Source organism: Abramis brama, assembly GCF_963993115.1.
Source record: "Abramis brama genome assembly, chromosome: 21".
Classification (NCBI taxonomy): Eukaryota; Metazoa; Chordata; class Actinopteri; order Cypriniformes; family Leuciscidae; genus Abramis; species Abramis brama.
Window position 1 is genome coordinate 35012707 of NC_139983.1, and position 13215 is coordinate 35025921.

A 13215-nucleotide genomic window follows, 5' to 3' on the forward strand; every position below is an offset into this window, starting at 1 on the left:
GCTGAAGTGAACAGACAGAAAACTGTGGGCACGATTCATTATCTAAACGGCAACAAACACACATGAAGGAAACGGAATCAATTGTGATAAGAGCATAGATCGTTCTGTCAGCATTTACTTTCCAAACCTTTATGACTGTCTTCATTCTGTGGGATACAGAAAAGAAGATATTTTGAAGAACGTTGGGAACCAAACGATATTGGAGCCTTTTGACTTTCATTGTATGGACAAAAACAAAACAAAACACTGAGACATTTTGTGGTCGGTTCAATCTCTGATTTAAAGAAAGTTTAGTGTTGTATCGACTAGTGAGAGCAAGCTACTGAATCAGCGATGAAGGCTGAAACTAAGAAACATCTGAGGCACATTTGGCACAATACATTTGTTGTCTCCTGGGTCATTGTTTGCCTATGGAATCACATACATTTAACAGACAACTGAGTGGAACATTGTTTAGAATGAGCGATGACTGAACCATTGACTGGCAGATTCATCAATACACACATCAATAGACCCTTAAGCAACATGCTGAGCAACACACACACACACACACACACACACACACTCACACAAACACACTCACACTCACACACAAACACATACGCACACACTCTGATCGTGCTGAGGAAGATCTCAGATGTCGTGGGTCGTTTGCGTGGACATTAGGATCAGCTCTGATCAGGCCAAACTCTGAACATTCATATTTTGCTGTTTTTCCATTTTTTTATATATTTTATTTTAATTTTATCTAATTTTGAATACGTTAGGGTTATCTGAGCAGATATTTGACAGACAATACTCAGCATTGAATACATAACTTTGATTTATATATATATATATATATATATATATATATATATATATATATATATATATATACACACATATATATATATATACAGCGGGGGAAATAAGTATTGAACACGTCATCATTTTTCTCAGTAAATATATTTCCAAAGGTGCTATTGACATGAAATTTTCACCAGATGTTGGTAACAACCCAAGTAAGCCATACATACAAAGAAACAAACAAAAATAAGTTCAGAAATGAAGTTATGTGTAATAATGTGAAATGACACAGGGAAAAAGTATTGAACACATGAAGAAATGGAGGCGCAAAAAGGCATGGAAAGCCAAGACAACTGCTGAAAACTTACAGTAATTAAAAAGCAATCCAGCCCCCTGTCAGTGGAAATTAATAACAGCTGGTTCAGTCCCAAATGATGGCCTACAAAAAGGTCTCATTGCCAAGGTGTCACACAAGACACATCTCATGATGGGTAAAAGCAAAGAGCTGTCTCAAGACCTTCGCAACCTAACTGTTGCAGAACATAATGATGGCATTGGTTATAGGCGCCATTCTAAGCTTCTGAATGGTCCAGTGAGCACTTTTGGGGCCATAATATGGAAGTGGAAAGACAATAATTTCACCATAAATTTGTATAGGAGAATGTTCTTAAATTAAATTTTTTTGCAAACATAACATGTTAACAAGTTTTTTTTGTTTTTGTTACCACACTATTTTTTACAGTCCATCTACCACACACAACTTTTCACCTACATTGTTCAATTCCTTTTTTTTTTTGGAAAGTTGTTAATTGGATTTTTGTAAACTCTTATGAATTATAAGGTACTACCGGTATTTCATATGTGTCACTATAAACAATCTATTAATACTACCCTCTTCTTTTAGGCAAATCACATTAGTGTGCGTAAAGGGACGGAGCTACCACCAATACAGAAATGCACAGAGTGCTGCAGCCGGTATCACTGCCCGCTGTGCAATTCAAAAAATTTTAAACCCACAGACCGATACCGTGTAATCATTCATTTAAAGGCTCATTCATTCATTCCGTCAACGGAAATGACGGAGAAAATGGAAATGACGTAGGCTGTCTATCCACTGGTGTCCAACCAGTGGTGTCTAGCCGGAGGTGAGTCTGCGGGGCTGCAGCTGGATGCTATTGGACCTTGGCAATGAGACCTTTTTGTAGGCCATCATTTGGGACTGAACCAGCTGTTATTAATTTCCACTGACAGGGGGCTGGATTGCTTTTTAATTACTGTAAGTTTTCAGCAGTTGTCTTGGCTTTCCATGCCTTTTTGCGCCTCCCTTTCTTCATGTGTTCAATACTTTTTCCCTGTGTCATTTCACATTATTACTCATAACTTAATTTCTGAACTTATTTTTGTTTGTTTCTTTGTATGTATGGCTTACTTGGGTTGTTACCAACATCTGGTGAAAATTTCATGTCAGTAGCACCTTTGGAAATATATTTACTGAGAAAAATGATGACGTGTTCAATACTTATTTCCCCCGCTGTATGTACTTTCACCTGCCACACCCATGACTGTAGAAATCAGTTATCTTAAAAGATTAGATGAGTGTGTGAAGGCAAGGTTTCATTTCAGCATCGCTTCCTTCTTGTTTCTTTCTTCCCTTTGTAAATATCATCCGAAAAGTTAAAAGATCTTGAACTGAACTGAATCTCAAGGGAAATTTCTGCTGCTGTGAGAGTCCATCATTAATGTCAGTGGAGCGGATGATTAATAACTGTCTTTAAGACGCCAATGAAGAGATTCAGAAGCATGAGCAATTATCAGATTCTCAGACACATCTGTTACTCAGAGAAGAGTTTCAGTCTGTACCCGTCTAACAAAAATATGTAAAACTCAAGTATTAATGATTTGTGTCGTCTCAATACCTCATCTACATTTATGCATTTGGCATATGCTTTTTTTCAAAGCAACTTACATTACATTTAAGTTATGCATTTTTTTTTCAGTTCAATGCATTAATTTAAATGCAATTCCCTGGGAATCAAAGCCACGACTCAATCCTGATTAACTCGAATCTCTCGGCACTGATATCAGCACACATCAGATCACCCGTCTGGGAAAAGGTACAACAAATATAATGCATTAATGAATGCAGCCAACTTTAGTGTGTGTGTGTGTGTGTGTGTGTGTGTGAGAGTGTGTGTGAGAGAGTACATTTGTGTGTATGTGTGTGTGTGAGTGTGTGTGTGAGAGAGTACATTTGTGTGTGTGTGTGTGTGTGTGTTATAATGAATGCAGGCAACTTTAATGTGTGAATGTGTGTGTGTGTGTGTGTGTTATAATGAGTTCCATTGTTTAATGAAGGTTCTGTGGGGGTTTATGAACTTTCACACGTTGTTATTTGCATATCTCACACACACTGATCTCACACACACTGATCTCGTGCGAGGGTCTCAGCGCCCTCTGGTGGACAAGACTGTCAGAGATCAGACACTGATCAGACTGATGAGATCAGAAGTCCTGAGTGTGGACTGAAGAATGTTCATCAGTGTCTGATTTATTTCTCATTCTAGTTTCTGCACATTCATCATTACGCACGACGACGATTCACACGAGAGCCAATGAGGAGCGTGTGCAAGTTCTGCTCCGCCTCTTTTCCTTATATGGCGCTGAATGGACAGTTCGGCGAGACTCGCTCCTCGTACAGAGCTTTATTATGGCTTGCGATGCAGTGTTCGAATCATATGGAGATATCATATCTCATCACATCATATGCCATCAGTTTCTTCTCATTTATAGATAATGTACAGTATTATCCAGTGTTCTCACTTCCAGGACTAAACTGAATGCTTTATTTTTAATAAATGACCTCAGACATTCAGTCAGTGATCTGAAATCTGATCATCATATCTCAAAGTGTTCTGAGAGAGTCCAACTCGTTCAGATACAGATATTAAGTCACATCTATAATTGTAAAGTAATGTTCCTTCATTAAATAGTAGGATCTAATTCTCTATTAAATATTGGTGTGTGTGTGTGCGTGTGTGTGTGTGTGTGTGTGTGTGAAACTGAAATAGATCAGGAGAATGTGGTCGCTCCCCCTGTTGCCATGGCAACCACTGCCTGCATATGTATTAAAACTGGCTCATATCCACCAGGACCCAATTATTTTTCAGAGGTACGACACACAAAAGAGATGCACAGAACACACACATCTCTAGTGTGGATCACAACATCCCTGTGAAAACATATCTGAGAATGAATATGAGATCTGAATGGGTTTTGATGTAAATATGAAAAACATGAAGTTTTCAGCAGCTACAGGTACTTATAATAATCAGTTTCTGATAACTCACACACACACACACACACACACACACACATCAGAGAATCAGGCAGAATTGAGCAGCGCTGTTGAATGTCGATCAGTATAATTCAAGCTTTATGAAATAAGTAACTTATGATTTGATGCTTTGAGTGAATAATCATCACAGACGATTGGACAGATTTTAAAGTGTCTTTGATTTGGGGATTTTTATCTCAGTGTATAAATATATTACTTACAGAGAAACTCTTCCTCTCTGTGTGATTATATGCTCTAATCAATCATCAGAATCTCACCGCTCATTATAAATCATCATTGTGAGTATCACCTGAATCACTGATCACAGTGGAGGTGTGTGTGTGTGTGTGTGTGTGTGTGTGTGTGTGTGTGTGTGTGTGTGTGTGTGTGTGTGTGTGTTCAGAGCTTCACAGACAGACGGATGGGAATGAGATGCAGGGATCAGTGTGTGTGTGTGTGTGGCTCCTGAACCTGCTGAATACTAATGATCCCATTCTCTCTCTCTCTCTCTCTCTCTCTCTCTCTCTCTCTCTCTCTCTCTCTCTCTCTCTCTCAGTTCAATTCAATTCAATTCAATTCAAAGGGGCTTTATTGGCATGAAAGTTTTTGAAACAATGTTGCCAAAGCATATACAAAATATACAAATAAAATATATACGTAATATATATAAACATAATAAAACAGTTATATGAACAATAATAAAATAAAATAAAAAATAATTAGAAAAAACACTTCTATACACACTATATAATGTTCTTATATAGTAATAACTTTACTATATATAAGTTATGAAACTTAACACAATGTTTGGATATATTTGTGTGTCGGTCACTCACGGCCCCTCAGGTTGTGGCATGTTTGTACATATTGGGCAGCAAGATAAGTTCTGTCTCCTTCTCCCAGGAGAAAGTTTAATTTAGAAATTTCATTCAGGTCTTTGAAGTTTGGGATTATATGGTTAAATTTGTTAAAGTAAAGGTTCCTTGTGTCTTTGAACGCTTCACATTGTAGGAGAAAGTGCATCTCTGTCTCAACCTCACCTGTCGAACAGTGATCACACGTTCTGCTTTCTTTTGGTTGCCATGATTTTTTGTGTCTTCCTGTTTCAATTGCCAGTTTGTGATCACTGAGCCTGTACCTGGTTAGGATCCGTCTCTGCTTTCTATCTCTGACAGTAGAGAGATATTCTGCTAATTTATAATCTCTTTTTAGGGTCAAATAACATTCTAGTCTACTTTGGCTTTTAGTTTCTTCTTTCCAATGTTCCAGATAGGTTTCTTTGCATTGTGCTATGATTTGCTTGACTCTGATTTTTTTTATTCTCTCTCTCTCTCTCTCTCTCTCAGTTATCAGTGTTTCTCACAGCGATGTTTTCTCAGTCCTTCTGTCCGGCTCACGTCTGGATGCCAGTAACAGACAGTAATGATTTCACAATATTTATGCATATGAAAAACAGTTTTAATGCAAACATGAAGAGCTAATCTGACAGTGATGATCTCTTTATTTTAAGGTTACGGTATACTTTATTGTCCCAGAGCTAAAAAATACAGCGACTGCATCACAGAAAACAAACAGTAAAAATTAAAAAATAACAATACAATAACACATAAATTAGAGAAAGGAACAAAAAATGTATTCTGTGGTCGACATGAGTGTTTTATCCGAGCGATTGGGTTTATATCATTTTGCGCTCATGGCAGGCTAATAATGAACTGGTAACTTCGCAGGGAATGTCAGAAATATAAACCAATCTTGTGCATCAGTACAGAAGATGAGATGTTGAGCAAATCTCAACTGTGATAGAAAATTTACTATATTATCACAAAACTCTTTATAAAACGTTGGATAGATGAGCGTTCTGTCACGGGCGGTTGCTGGAAGACGGATAATATCCAACGCGAGGGTTTATTCAGATCCAACAACACAGACGACACTGAACTCAGACAGAGCTGAACACACACACACACACACACACACACACACACACACACAGGTGTTAATGATGGAGACGGATGAATGCACAGCGGAAGGTAATTAGTGTCCGTGACAACAAACGAGTGATGACAAAACATAAGAGTCCATGTGGTGTGAGAGTGTGTGAGAGAGACACATACAGTCACGAAAATAATATACTGTGCAGCAAAACTCTCCACAGCCTGATTGTTGATATCGTGGCAAAATGAAACTAGATCATCACAAAACTGGAATCTTCTAAATGCAACATTTAAAGTGCCTTCATTATGATTTTCCGTTCGTGCTTCGAGTATTAAAGCTGTTTGTGAGTGTAAAAGCTCTGCAAAGTTTCAAAGATAAATGGAGATTTTGTTTCTTAAAAGAAATTTGATTCTGAACTGAAACGAGTTGTCAGTAATTCAGTCTCACTTCCTTCTGTAGGTTTGTAACTCATTTGCATAATGCCTGCCTCTGGTCTTGATTGGCTGATCAGCATCTCTTGGCCCCGCCCTCAAACACTGTAGTTTATCTGAGACTGGAGGAGTTTGGTTCATGTTGTTCATGTGGAGAAGACGCTGTTTTCTGAGATTGATACGGTCAAACCCACGCCATCGTCACTGTTCACATCACTGTGATCAAGAGCTGAGGTTCAGATATGATAATGAGCGTTTACTTTCCGACCAATCAGAGCAGAGCAGCTCTCAGAAAGGCGGAGCTTATAGAGACTGAATCTTCGATGGAAGCGTTTCAGACCCTGAGAGAACAGAGCTGATGTGCAGTGGAGATCATGAGGACATTAGAGTTTATTGCGTGTGAAGCTGTTAGAGGAGTCCAGCAGAACGACATCAGGAGCTTTATGATGGCATACATTATAAACATTAGCATTGTGATTTTCTGTAAAGCTGTGCTGAATCAATGTGTATTGAGAAAAACAATATATAAATGAATTTGACTTGATGTTCAACGAATTGTTAAGTGAGATGCAAGGCTGATTAGAGCAGACGACACACACCGTCTGTCCTCACATCATATCAGACACATCGAGGGACACAGATATCATCTTCATCTTCATCATCCTCATCCTCCTTTGTGCATCGTTCCCATGGCAACATGACCGGGATGGAGAGCCGCAGGTTCTGCCCTCGTTCTGTCGCTTTTGTTGGCAAATCCTGAAGCTTCATTACAATCCTGGAAACACACACACTCACGTCTCGCATGATGAATGAGAGCAGGCTTATGAAATTAAGTATGCCTCGTCACGGCAGCTGCACACACACACACACACACACACACGCACGCGTTCAGAAGTCGCTCCACAGGAAGCTCCTCTAGGGAATGAAATCAATAGCTTTATAGTCCAGGAATCAATGAATCGCCCTGAGCGTCTGAATAACAGATGCAAACAAACACTGAACAGGAATCAGTTAAAGAGCAGCAGATTCAGACCACACACACACACACACACACACTCTCTGTCACACACACAGACTTCACTGAATGTGTGTCTGATGGCTGTGGTGGAGAACAGCGTTAACTAGCTTCACACAGATACACAAACACACACTCACACACACACACAGACTTAAGTGGAGTACAGTGTGGACAGGCTTCACACATACACACACACTCACACACACACACACACACACACACACACACACACACACAGACTTAAGTGGAGTACAGTGTGGACAGGCTTCACACACACACACACACACAGACTTAAGTGGAGTACAGTTTGAACAGGCTTCACACACACACACACACACACACACACACACAGTGTGAACAGGCTTCACACACACACACGCACACACACACAGTGTGAACAGGCTTCACACACACACACACACACAGTGTGTACAGGCTTCACACACACACACACACACACACACACGGTGTGAACAGGCTTTCACACACACACACACACACACACACAGTGTGAACAGGTTTCACACACAGACACACACACACACACACACACAGTGTGAACAGGCTTCACACACACACACACACACACTGTGAACAGGCTTCACACACACACACACACACACTGTGAACAGGCTTCACACACACACACACACACACACACACACACACACACACACACTGTGAACAGGCTTCACACACACACTCCTGTAAAGGTCACGCAGACCTGAGTAGAAGAACACAGTTACACCAGCGTTCATTAAACATGTTTTACTCTCATCTTTCATCTTTCTGCACTTCTCCTCAGATTTACCGGAAGCTTCTGCTCTTCCCGGAGTGATGTAAGACTCCAGTAACTCCATCACTCCTCAGGGTCGATGTGACCGAGATCCTCACAGACACCATCAGATTCGCATTCAGAGAGAGTTCTGAAAAATTGTGACGTGTCACTCATTCACAAAAACAATTCCTAGTCTTCTTTGCATTTCTCCTCGGCTCTATCTCGTCTGCTAGTAATCCTGGCACTGCACACAGTGAGTCCTGCTGGCTCTGTGGCCAATCCTTGATGTTCCTCTTTTGTTAGTCATTTGGGATAAAAGCATCTCTTAAAAGCATGAATGAAAATGTTATTAAAAGGCAAAACCAGTGATGCACTTTCAAAAGTAGTTCACACTACAACATTATACACACTATGGGCCCTATTTTAACGATCTGAAACGCAAATAACGTTGTGGACGGGTCTCAGACGCAAATCTAAAATGTGTTGGTCTGAAGTAGCTTCATTACTCATAGGTGTGGTTTGGGCGTAACGTGAAATAAACCAATCAGAGCGTCATCTCACATTCCCTTTAAGAGCAGGAGCGCTTGTTCCATGGCGGATTGCTATTATAACGGCGGATTTGCCAGGAGCGGTTCACAGCCGAGGAGACCGACGTTCTCGTTACGGCCGTAAAACACAGAGAGTGACATTGGGGATGGAGAAACACACCCAGATTAGCTTCGGTTAAACAGGCGTATGATAATTTGGGTAAATGTGTAAGCTAGATTTATGCCTATTTTTCCACATCTTCATGGACACAACAATGATTTCCCTCGTGTGGTAATATTTTTCCTTGTAATTATATATGATTTGCAAAAATGAAAACTGCTGCTTCTGTGTAGATGAGAGAAGCAAAGTGTGTGTGTGTGTTGTGCACACGCTACATTGATTATGGCCAAGCATGCTCCCTTAAAATAGCATCTGAATAACGCGCCACTGACTCTAGACGAGGTTTCTCCTGGTCAGTGGCGGAATTGTTTTCTGGAACTGCAAAATAGCACCAGGGAACGTTTGCGCCGGAACACGCCTCCTCTTTTCGCTGAACCGCCCCCGGGAGCACAAGTTCATTCCCTAATTTACCGACGTGCGTCTGTGGAGGGAAAAGTCCGCTGTGCGTCGGGTGCAAAATAGGAATGAGAGATGCGGCGGTGTACAAAGTCAGTTGCGCTGGGTGCAGGATAGGGCCTTATACACACTATAACATGTGAACATGAGTAAGTGTCCCGTGAGCTCAGGTCCTGCTGTCCTGCACAGTAAATTGCTCTTTGATTTAGCACTCGCATGAAGACTGGATCAGATGTAGAGCACAGTGCCGTTAGTAATGTGAGGCGTTCCTCATGGACAGAGACACAGGATTAAATGACCTGTCCAGAACACTCGGAGAACAAGCTTCACACTTCTGCTTTTAAACCCTCTGCCTTTTCTATATCTTATGGCTCTTCATGCCATCATAACTGTAGAATTATTTACAGTGTTTTCTGATGTGTCAGGAATCATGATCACAGACTCAGTGAGACCTACAACAGTGAATCGACTGAAACAGACGCTTGTTTGATCAAGCGGAAACTTGAGTTGCACTTCAGTTCTGCCGGAGAAAGATAAAACTCCAGAATAATGAAGATCCTTCATGTTGAGGAACACATGATCTGACTTGGACTAATTGAGCTGATTTACTGCAGAAACTGCAGAGGATTCTCTGTTCTTCTCATCCACCACAATTAATATCACATCAATAATCATCTGATGGTCATTCCCCTTTAAGTGTTTCTGGAAGAGTTCATATTTTAACAGTCTGGAAATCAGGACATTGATTGGCTGGTTTGTGTTTGGCATCATGACTGTTCATTTCACACTGAATCCTATTTTCTTCTTCTTTCATCCCAGCTGTTGGAGATAAACATGTAGTTCTCTCCATTATATGAAGAGATTCTCGTGATGGATACATGTGAGTTATAGTGGTTTAATTAAAGTGAACCAATGAGGCTCATCCAACTAAGATTAAATTGCATTTGAGGACAAACCCAATTATACTGTGTAATGCATTTGATCTTTTAATACAAGCGTTTTTCAGGAGCTCTACAGGGATTATATCTAAACTAAAGATATGTGTAATGACTAATGATCTGTCAGTCCCACAGCTGCTGTAATTAAGTCACGGCTGTAAATCTACAGCTTGAATCAGACATTTACAGCCGAGTCCATTAAAATGTCAAAAATGAATCGACCTCTTTTTATTTCATGTCACGGTTGTATATATATCATTAATTGTCATTTTTCTCTCCGCAGGAATGAGGCCATCCGCTCGTCTCAGTGCTTATTGTGTTTGGTTTATAAATATAACGCATTAAACTTCATTAAGGCTGTCTGTCATGCTGAGTTATAATTACTTCAGATGAAGCAGGAGAGAGCCTTCACCTTCAGATCTCTTGACACTGGTGTTCATTTGTTCATTTTCCCTGTTCCCACTGTAATCAATCATCGCTGAGTGACGGACGCTTGTCCACGGCCTCCCGTTGAGCCGAGAGACTCTCGGGATGGATGAAATAACGGATCTCAAATGAGATCAAAGTGGCACAGATCAATGGCGGATCCCTGTAAATGGTAAATGAAGAGCTGATATTTCATGGCAGCTGCTGTGCTGGTGATAAAACACACTCAAATGAAGTTGGAAATTTTGCTTCTCTGACAAGATTGAATTGGGTTTTTTCTTTACAATCCCCCTGTGGCTTCATCCTCATGTCTCTACGGCCCTGTTTTTCCAGCCAGTTTATCAGTGTTTACATCTAGCAGGAGCTGCGCTGGGGATAAGAGATGCAGCACATGTAGGTCATCACTCAGAAAGTCAAACTCATTTCCCAGTTCCTTCGGTGAGAATCAACTATTTAGAGGCCAAAACAACATTTAATTGGGCCTTTGCGTATAAAAGTACACCTGAACAGTGGCGGAGCCAGGATTTTTTCATAGGGGTGGCCAGGCAAGGGCCAGCAACCAGTTTGGGGTGGCACAGAAATCTTAATTATTTTTTGATAAAAAATAATTTGAATATAATGTATTGGACTGTTTTAGTGCCTACACAACTGAATAAAGTTAATTTGTACTTAATTGTAATTGAGTTAGTAGTGAATTAGGAATAATGGAATACTGAGTGAATTTTATATTTTTTTTATTATTACCCACCACCTCATATTAAAATTAATGAAATAGTAATAAAAGGGCACACACTATAGCTAAAGTTCAACTTGCTTGTTCTACATTGTTGCATCTTCATGGATGAGATAGCATGCAGATAAATACTGTAGTCCAAAGATTATTCAACCTTCAATGCGTTTTTTATAATCAATGAACTCTTCAACCAATTCCGAGTTTGTCAAAAAAGTTTAACTTTCTATATTAATTGTCAAAATAAATAATTGCAACAGTTCTATCATACCTAAATTAAAAAGGAAAACAAAAGTTCTCTTTTGAATCCCCATGTGCAAGAATGTGAACAAGGCGGAAGTCAACAGCACATAATGTAAAATTAACAAATTACACATTTTTACAAATTAACAAATTAACGCAAAATTAATGCATATCTTCTAGTACAAATGCACAGTGCTCACATTTATTTGGACATTAAAATATTACATATCAGTTTGTGCCTTATATTGTGATCTCACATTGCAGAATAATTGAATCCAGACATATGTGACGCATAGTAGCCTATAACAAATACATGCATGCAGTTTTGACAGCTTTAATCGCCTTTTTGATTCTTACATGAGTTAATTAACGTCAACTACGGCTACAGCATGCCGCATTTGCGCGTAATGTGCAAGCACAGTACAACGGCTGTCAGCCATATGACAGAAAAGTTAGTTTTACTGACATTTGGCCTGATAACATCTCATTTTACCGAAGATAGCCAACTGAATAAGGACAACGCCGTTTTCTCAGCATCTGACAGAAGTCTCACAAGCTTTCACACACACCTTCTAAAATAAAAGTAGCATGAGAAAAAAAGAGAACTACGTTTGTTGTTGACTGCACTCTATTCGACTTACTCAAAACGTTCTTGCAACCAACCAGTTGAGAAAGAGTGACTCTATATTTACTATGTGAGTGAGAAAAGTCTCACGTTTTTTGTGATCTTAAAGAGACGGTTCAGCGTTTTAAAAAACACAATTTTTGTCAATAAAAAAAGAGACAGAAACAGCAGTTGTGAGAGGGGTGGCCAAAGGGGTGGCCAAGCTTAGACCAAGGGTGGCCACGGCCACCCCTGGCCACCCCCTAGCTCTGCCAGTGCACCTGAAATACCTTCGTGTCAAGCTGGGGATCAAATCATTTATCATGAGGAATCTTTCAGAACCAAAAATTCCAAAAAGAGCATATATGAAAAGTTAGTGGTTCTCTCAGTGTGGTTCTTCAGGTTCTTTATTGGCATCGATGGTTCCATGAGGAATCTTTAACATCCACAGCATCTTTCCATTGCACAAAAGGTTCTTTATAATGGAAAAAGGTTCTTTAGATTATTAAAACGCTATTTACACTGAGCAAAAAAATTGTTATTTTAGGAACTGATCACTAAAAGGTTTTTTGGACAACCAAAAATGGCATTGCTTCAAAAGCCCTTATTGAAATCTTGATAAAGAGATGTTGAAGTGTTTATGTGTGTAGTTGAAGGTGTTTGATGGGTGGAGTTTAGATCTCTGATGTTCATGTGTGTAGTTGAATGTGTTTGATGGGTGGAGTTTAGATCTCTGATGTTCGTGTGTAGTTGAAGGTGTTTGATGGGTGGAGTTTAGTTCTGTGATGTTCATGTGTGTAGTTGAAGGTGTTTGATGGGTGGAGTTTAGATCTGTGATGTTCATGTGTGTAGTTGAAGGTGTTTGATGGGTGGAGTTTAGATCTG

The 13215-nt window shown here is 39.8% G+C and overlaps 1 long non-coding RNA gene across 1 annotated transcript in view; it reads right to left on the bottom strand.

The window, feature by feature from the left end:
* The window catches only part of LOC311071685, a 307177-nt gene that overhangs the window by 180069 nt on the left and 113893 nt on the right, over positions 1-13215 (bottom strand). The gene's annotated exons all lie outside the window — the stretch shown is intronic.